General features: G+C 32.1%; 1 non-coding gene across 1 annotated transcript; it reads right to left on the reverse strand.

Moving 5' to 3' along the window:
• Positions 1-9,297: 9,297 nt before the first annotated feature.
• On the reverse strand, positions 9,298-9,404 carry LOC139886902 (small nucleolar RNA R71). Its single transcript, XR_011772762.1, has one exon. It is a non-coding gene; the product is annotated as a small nucleolar RNA R71 (small nucleolar RNA).
• Between the last annotated feature and the right edge of the window lie 236 nt (positions 9,405-9,640).

A 9,640-nucleotide genomic window follows, 5' to 3' on the forward strand; every position in this document is an offset into this window, starting at 1 on the left:
TGATTTTTAAATGAAAGTTAGTGGATGACTTGTTTGGTGTTGGTTACTTACATCATACTTTAATAATTTGAACGACCTAATCTTTGTACTAATAGTCTCCACTCCATGCTCCACTGCGAAAGTGATGGCCAAGTGGCACTCTACATCAATTTGTCTGCTACTTGAGTAATATTGGATTTCAAAAAAAAAATAAGTGATGTATTTGCATGGGTGTTTGTGGGTTATCCGAAAAAGAAAAAAAATATAGAAGATGCAATTTGTTTGGTGTTAATTCGTGGTGGTTTTCGTGATAGAGATGGTGGTGTTGATATGGGTTCATGTGCAAGAAGAAGAGAACGAGAGAGAATAGATAGATAGGTGGTTTTCGAAAGAAAAGGATCAAGGTGGTTCTCGGTGATGATGATCAATGTTAACGAGGGTTGAAGTGAGTGGTTGAATCGAGCAATAAGCAGAAAGCAGATGCAACAATGGTACTTTGATGTTATCTTTCGAAACAAAAAGAAGAAATAGAGAATGGAAAGGAGAAAGAACAAGAGTAGGGTTTAACTTCTGTTTCCTTCAAAAAAATTAGATTTTTATTGTGTTGATTTAGCTCGACTAGTGCTGATAGAGAATTAGATAAAGGTTAATCGATTTATTTTACAGCTAAATGATTCGTTCACTATTTGTTTTGTTGTTAAAATTCGTTGACACAGATTTGATCCCCAGGTACGAATGAAATAAAATATTAAAAGGTGAATGAGACCTTCAACAGCTTTTGTTGGTTTCCTTGATTTTTATGATTTGTAAACAGATGAATAAGATTTAGTACAATATGATCGTGACAAGAAAACAACTTCCAGTTTTTATATATATCCGATTCTTTTTGAATTCGTATAATTTGTATTAATAAATAAATAAGTATATTAATAATAATCCTAATAATAATAATAAATATTAATAATAATAATAATAATAATAATAATAATAAAAATGATAATAATAATAACAATAATACAACTTAACCATATCAAATTTTATATACAAATTTTATATTAAAGATAATAATATTGTTAATACAAGTATTAACAATATTAACTATAATGAAAATAATGATAATAATGTTAATATATCAATTTTTAATCAATCTTGTAATTTAATATAATACTATATTTTTCTTTATGTAATATTATATTATATAATGACATTTATTGAATACTTAATATTTATATACTTCATATATATTTATTAGAATTCATATATATATATATATATATATATATATATATATATATATATATATATATATATATATACATATATATACATTTATATATATATTTATTTTAATAGTAACTTAATTATACTAAATATTATTTTACATTTTAAATTCAAATTGATTAAAGTATACCTTATTAATTCAAAATATATATACACTTATATAATTATATATATTCATATCTATTTACACACAATTGTTCGTGAATCGTCGGAAACAGTCAAAGGTCAAATACATTCATGAAAAAAATAGTTCAAACATTTTGTGATCCAATTTACTAGACTTTGCTTATTGTGTCGGAAACATATAAGGATTAAGTTTAAATTTGATCGGAAATTCCCGGGTCATCACAGTTGTCTCATTCAGAATCGGAGACTACTGACATACATTTTCTCTTGAAGATTTTGGACACATACTGGAAGTACCTACCGATGAAAAATGCTTCTTCTATACAGGCCACACTCTAACTTATTTCCATATTTTATAAACGTCGATCAAGCAATAAAGAAGACGTGTTTGAGGAAAGTGCCAAGAATGAGCTGCTTGAAAATGAGGTTCTTGGGAAACACTTGCGTCAAAAGTATGATATTTGGAATAAAGTGATCGACTACAACATCTACTGCAAATTGGGAAATCACTCAAATATTCGTGCCACCCAAATTGCACTTCTCTGGTGTCTAGAAAAAGGGGTACGGGTCAACATGGCCTGTCTCATGGCAACAAGAATGAGCGACCTTCCTAAAGACACCTCTAAGGAACTTCCTTATGGGATGCATCTTAACAAGATATTTAATCATCTTAAGATCACCCATCCTAATTATCATTCTCCGTCCCTTCAGCCACTTAGCATAGGTACAATCACAAGAATGGGATACGAGTCAGAAGGACACGTTGAGGATAATGATTCTGACATAATCGAGCAAGTATATGAGGATATAGTAAATACACGTGTCAACTTAGAAAACATATCAGATAGTGATGAAAAAGAGATCTTGGAAGAATCGAGTGATCCTTTCTACAATCTGGATCCTGATTCAAGAATGGAGAAAATCTACTTGAACCAACTCAAGAGGGAAAGGTACCAATCCAAGATTAAGAAGTTGATAAGGAAGGTGTTGAAAGCTATATTGTGCCAAAGGAATGATTATGTAAACTACTCAAGGCATGTTGGAGAAGGAAGCCGAAAACATGGATAGTAAAATCATGATTCTTATTAATGTAATGACTATTCGTTGTTTTAAACATTCAATGATTTGTCTTGATAAATTATTGTTGATTGAATAAGTGAGTTGAAAAATTATCAGAAGATGGGCGGTCATCTCCACGGTCGACCGTAGGCTGGACCGCAGATCATCTGTCAACCCTTTTATACTTTTCTTTGAAGAAGAATTTAATGCACAATAAATCTTTCTAACAAAAATTTGTGTGCATTCAGTAGGCTGAATCATATCATACATAAACTATCATTCTTAATTATGATTCATTTTCTTAAAAGCTTCAATTACTTCAAAAAGAAAAAATGCATGAATGACTCTTCTCTTTAAAAAGAAGGTGTCAACATGCAAAGCTCTTCACATCTCTACTCATCGCAATGAGTCACTCAAACCACTCACCAAATAATCACTTGCTAATCGACTTAACCTCGTCTGTTTCTGATTCTTTACACAATCTTCCCGTACCCTCTCCTGAAGATGTCAAGAATTTGGTCAACCAAAATAGGCTCTTAGTTAGCTCACGAACAATTGCCTAAGGTAGCCAAGTCATAATTGACCACTTCCCTGAATTTCTCTTCGAAAACATCACAACAATTCAATGGGATGCATTCTTGACTCAATGGTCCCATTCACTCTACCATAGTTCACGAGTTTTACGCCAACTATGAACTAACACCTACAAACGAAATCAAATTTCGTTTGTTTCAAAGGGAATGCACCATGACTATTCAAGAGTTTGGAAAGATAATGCGTTCTTCAACCATAGCCCAAATCTTAATCGTCTTCCCATATTTGTACCAAAATGTGACATCATAAGGAACTTTTGTCAATCTCCCATCAACCATGTTTCCATTCAAAATGAGGGTCTTCATGCTCACCATCTTGCTCCTCAATATGACTTATGGTTACAAGTTATAAGCAAGAATGTGTATTGTAAAGCTGAAAGTCTCTTTACTCAACTACATGCCAGTGAAGCCGCTCTCCTATGGTGTCTCAAGCACCATATTCCTGTCAATATGGAATTCTTCATGGAAAAAAGGATGAATGGACTTGTACATGATGATTCTCTTCATCTTCTGTATGGAGCTCACCTCACCAAGCTCTTCAGGTACTTGAAAGTTCAAGCACTACACTTCGACGGTCTAACCACCTCTCCAATCAACTATGATTCGGTTAGACCATTCAATGAAGTTATGGAGGATGAAAACACAACGGCATGGAGCACAATCGGGTCTGAAGAAAGCATGGAAGAAAATCAGTTCATCTCCCTTCGATCACCAATCCAACGGGCTGTGCTTCATCGTCAGAATCAACAAACCCACAAGCTAATAACAAATTTCTTAGCAAAATTCACTTGTGGGGGAAGCACTTCACACCCTTATTATCGACTCTAAAACAACCCTAATGTACTCCCCATACATATCTCATGTGAGATATTATGCATGGTATCTTTGTATAAGTTGGATAAGTGATGTTAACACTTGCATGCATTTATAGATAAATGTCCACCATCACTTATGTGTTTGTCATCATCAAAGAGGGGGAGAATGTTGGGGGAGAATGTGAGTTAACATGGGATTATACTTAATGACAATACTAATCTTAACCCATAACAATAAGTGTTTTGATGATGACATATGAACATAGCTAAAGGTGATGGTAGACATCTTGACATAAATCAGCATGTTCACTAATCCACACTTGATCTAGCAAAAGACCAAAAATAAAAGAAAGCTTAAAATGAAGAAATATGGAACACGGCTGAACCACGGTCGACCGCAGGTCAGACCGTGGAGACATGCACCCAAATTTGTGAAATCATGGATGCACGGTCGACTCTATGGCTGACCGTGGGTCAACCGCAGAAACCCACTGTCCTAATTTGGATCGAAAAATGTTTGACCACTTTCGGACATCTATAATTTATAAAACCTGTTCAAACAAGCTTAGGATAATTGCCTCCTTCATTCCCAAAGGAGTTTTGGTTAGACCATTAATCTTGGTTAATCACGCCGAATGACACCTTAATTGAAGCGATCCGTCCTAATCCATCCGGACAAAGTCCATATCGATTACAAATGATTCACATTAATTGGTTATATCGCGAGGTACTTGACCTCTATATGATACATTTTACAAACATTGCATTCTTTTTTTAAAAGACAAACTTTCATTACATCGAAAGTTGACAGGAATGCATACCATTTCTTAATATATCAAACTATGATTAACATAATAATAATCTTGATGAACTCAACGACTCGAATGCAACATCTTTTGAAATATGTCATGAATGACTCCAAGTAATATCTCTAAAATGAACAAATGCACAGCTGAAGATTTATTTCGTACCTGAGAATAAACATGCTTTCAAGTGTCAACCAAAAGAAATGATGAGTTCATTAGTTTATCATAAATAATCATTTCATAATTTTAATAGACCACAAGATTTCATATTTCCATTTCTCATAAACATACGTCCCATGCATAGAGACAAAAATAATCATTCATATGGATTGAACACCTGGTAACCGACATTAACAAGATGCATATAAGAATATCCCCTATCATTCCGGGAAATCCTTCGGACATGATAAAAACAACATCGAAGTACTAAAGCATCCGGTACTTTGGATGGGGTTCGTTAGGCCCAATAGATCTATCTTTAGGATTCCCGTCAATTAGTAGACTGGTTTACTAATTCTTAGGTTACCAAGTAAAAGGGGCATATTCGGCTTCGATCATTCACCCATATAATGTAGTTTCAATTACTTGTGTCTATTTCGTAAAACATTTATAAAAATTGCGCATGTATTCTCAGCCCAAAAATATAAAGGGTAAAAAGGCAAATGAAACTCACAATACTGTATTTTGTAGTAAAAATACATATGACTACATTAAACAATGCAAGGTTGTTGATAATGCTAAAAACGAACATATATTTCATAGAATTATCTCTCAAGAAAGACAAGCTTTTAGTTGCAATTGTCCTATTTACAAGTGATATTCGTTTAAATATTAAAAGGTGAAGACAAAAGACAGATTCGACGATTTGAAGACGCAAACGACCAAAAAACTCAAAAGTACAAAGTACAATCAAAGTGGTTCAAATTATTGGTGAGAAACGTCTCAAAATTACAAGAGTACAAGACGCAAAACGCAAAGTACAAGATATTAAATTATACGAAAAGGCGTTCGAAAATCTGGAACCAAGACATGAATCAACTCTCAACGCAACGGACCGAAAGTTTCAAATTAATTATGTATATAAATATAATATAATATATAATTAATTATATAAATTATATATATATTATATTTATATAATAAAAACCGTCAGCAAAGCTAGGATCCAAAGAGTGAGCTGGAATCCACAGCTCCGCACTCGCGGAGCTTAGAAGGCAAGAAAAACCGCACTCGCGGAGTGCACAGTATCCAGATGGGGCCTATAAAAGGCAACGCATTTTGCTGAATTCGAACATCTTTTTCTCTTCTCATTCATATACGTAAATATATATATATATATATATATTATATTTTAATTTTAAATTCTAATAATAAGGGTATGTTAGCGAATGTTGTAAGGGTGTAAGTCGAAATTCTGTCCGTGTAACGCTACGCTATTTTTAATCACTGTAAGTTATGGTTAATGTTATTTTTAATTTAATGTCTCGTAGCTAAGTTAGTATTATGCTTATTTAATGCCGAAATAATCGTGATGTTGGGCTAAATATTAAAATTGGGTAATTGGGCTTTGTACCATAATTGGGGTTTGGATAAAAGAATGACACTTGTGGAAATTAGACTATGGGCTATTAATGGGATTTATATTAACTAAACGATACCTCGTTAATTTAATATATAGACTTATAATTTGACGTATTTATTTATAACCACATACGCTTAACTGGGCACGGTGGGCGGGATATCTATAAATACCAATAATTGTTCATTTTACCGGACACAGAACTGGATTAATAGTTAATAGACTTGTTGAAACAGGGGTGGATTACATTCAAGGGTAATTGGTGTAATTGTTAACAAAGTAGTAAAACCTTGGTTTACATGCAGTCGATAACCTGGTGTATTCATTAAACAAAGTATTAAGACCTTGTTACAATTCAAATCCCCAATTAGTTGGAATATTTGACTTCGGGAATAAGAATAATTTGGCGAAGACTTCCGCATTTTATGATTATGACTGATGGACTATTATGGACAAATCTGTATGGACATATCAAATAATCCAGGACAAAGGACAATTAACCCATGGGAATAAACAAAAAATCAACACGTCGAACATCATGATTATGGAAGTTTAAATAAGCATAATTCTTTTATTTCATATTTAATTGCACTTTTAATTATCGCACTTTTATTTATTGTCTTTGTATTTAATTGCACTTTTAATTTTCGTACTCTTTTAATTATCGCACTTTTATTAATCGTTATTTTATTATCGTTATTTACTTTACGTTTTAAATTAAGTTATATTTATTTTTAATATTTTACATTAGGTTTTAACTGCGATTAAAGTTTTAAAAATCGAAAAACCGGTCATTAAACGGTAAAAACCCCCTTTTATAATAATAACACTACTTATAGATATTTTTATTTTTTTACAATTATAAGCTAAAAATATAGCGTTAAGCTTGTTTAAAAGATCCCTGTGGAACAAACCGGACTTACTAAAAACTACACTACTGTACGATTAGGTACACTGCCTATAAGTGTTGTAGCAAGGTTTAGGTATATCCATTCTATAAATAAATAAATATCTTGTGTAAAATTGTATCATATTTAATAGTATTTCCTTGTAAAAATTAATACTATTTCATATACCCCTCGCATAACATCAAGTATTTTTGGCGCCGCTGCCGGGGAAAGTTAAACGCCGAAAGCGCAACGCTAATAAAAAAAATATTTTTTATTAAAGTTTTAATTACGTTTTTGTATAAATACGCTTTAAATATTAAAAATACAAAAATATAAAAAAAATATCTATATAATTTTTAAGAATTTGTTTAAAATTTATAAAATTATTAAGTATTTATATTTCTATTTTAGTTTTTATTTATTTTATATATATATATATATAACAGAAAATAAAATAAAAAGTATAAAAAAACAGAACCTGTCGAATTTTTTGACCTGCATCTGATCTGAATCTGAGGTATCCGAACTCGCGGTACTTTTTGCCAGTTGGCATCCGCACTCGCGGAGCCTTCTGATAGCTGCAACATAAGATTTCATTTATTACGAAATTAGGGTTAAAATTAATTATTATTAATTAAAATTAGGGTTTTAATTTAATATAATTAGTATAAGTTTAGTTTTAATTAATTTTAAGTTTTAATTAGTTTTATTAATATATAAAACTACTATTTTTATAAAATACTTAATATAAAAATAATATTTTTATAAAAATTGTATTTTTACAACTTTAAGTTTTATTTTTAAAATTTCGTACCTTTTTAATCGTTTATTCGTAATATTTGTATTTTTCGTTCGTATTTAGTTTTAAGTCATAGTTTGTGCCATAGTTATTTTTATTTCTAGATTTTTAGGCTTAGCTGTAAAATTCCTTAAGTGCTTTTTCTTTAGACTAAGATTTAGGTGCTTTAGAATTTTGCGACGCCGTTTTTATATTTTAGTACATTTTTAAGTTATTGTTGTTTTGGATATAGTATTTCTTGTAAGCTTTAATATATTTAGACGCAACTTTTAATTCTTAGTTTTTAGACTTTTAAGTTTCGACGCGCTACGTTCTTTTTATTATTTTTCGACCTTTTATTTTTTGACATTTTTCGACGCGCCCTTTTTCTTTCTTATTTTTCGCCACTCTAGTTTTTAGGACTTAGTTTATTTTCTATTTCTTATCTAAAATTTCTTTAAATTTCGGCGAAAAATTATTTTAAGTAGTTAAATTGATAGACATCCAAATTTTCTGCTTCGTAGTAATAGTTGGATTTGTTAGTGGCTGAGTTGTGAGCTTCCGATTTAAAGGGTTCTGGCTCCCTGCTGCATCAATTGGCTATTCGAAACTTGGGCAAAAGCAGAAAAGTCTATTAATTTGATAACTTATATAATTTTTATTTTTATAACTAATAGGATATTCAGTGAATGCACCGAGCAAAACGTTCACCACCTTTCGTACGTTCACCACCTGTAACTCGATCAAGACATCTAACAAATATTGTCGCCGTTGATTTTTCTTTAGAATCGTCATCCAGTCGACCAAGTACTCCAATTCAAATTTCCGATAATCCATTTTTTGAACCTGACCTCACAATTGAGAATCCGGAGAATATTCAGGGACAATTCATAGATCCTGAACCATTAATCTTTCCTCCAGAACCACCAATCATTCATACAGAAATTGTCGAGGAACCAACCATTAAATCAGAATCCTCCAGTGATTCAGATTCAACAAATTCAATTATGGAGAATCTGGAACCTCTAAGTATGGAAGACCGAATGGGAGCTAAACGCACTAGCCAAGGTCACGCAATTACTCAACCTGACATTAATGCGCCAGAATATGAAATCAAAGGACAAATCCTACACATGGTGACAAATCAATGCCAATTTAGTGGTGCACCGAAGGAATATCCAAATGAACATCTTCGTACCTTTAATAGGATCTGTACACTATTTAAAATCCGAGAAGTGGAGGATGAACAGATATATCTCATGTTATTTCCCTAGACTTTAAAGGGAGAAGCCAAAGATTGGTTAGAATCGTTACCTGAAGGAGCGATTGATACATGGGATGTTTTAGTTGAAAATTTTCTTAAACAATTCTTTCCGGCATCTAAAGCCATAAGACTTCAAGGAGAGATTGTTACGTTCACACAGAAGCCAAATGAAACTCTATATGAAGCATGGACAAGATTTGGAAAATTATTGAGAGGATGTCCGCAACATGGTTTAGACACTTGTCAAATAGTACAAATATTCTACCAAGGATGCGACATCACTACAAGGAAAGACATCGATATAGCAGCTGGTGGTTCCATTATGAAGAAAACAGCAACTGACGCTTACAAAATTATTGATAACACTGCTTTCCACTCACATGAGTGGCACCAAGAAAAAGATATCGTTAGATCATCTAAAGCAGCTAGAGCCGATTCTAGCCATGACTTAGATTCCATTTATGCAAAGA

This window comes from Rutidosis leptorrhynchoides, chromosome 1, assembly GCF_046630445.1.
Source record: "Rutidosis leptorrhynchoides isolate AG116_Rl617_1_P2 chromosome 1, CSIRO_AGI_Rlap_v1, whole genome shotgun sequence".
Taxonomy (NCBI): domain Eukaryota; kingdom Viridiplantae; phylum Streptophyta; class Magnoliopsida; order Asterales; family Asteraceae; genus Rutidosis; species Rutidosis leptorrhynchoides.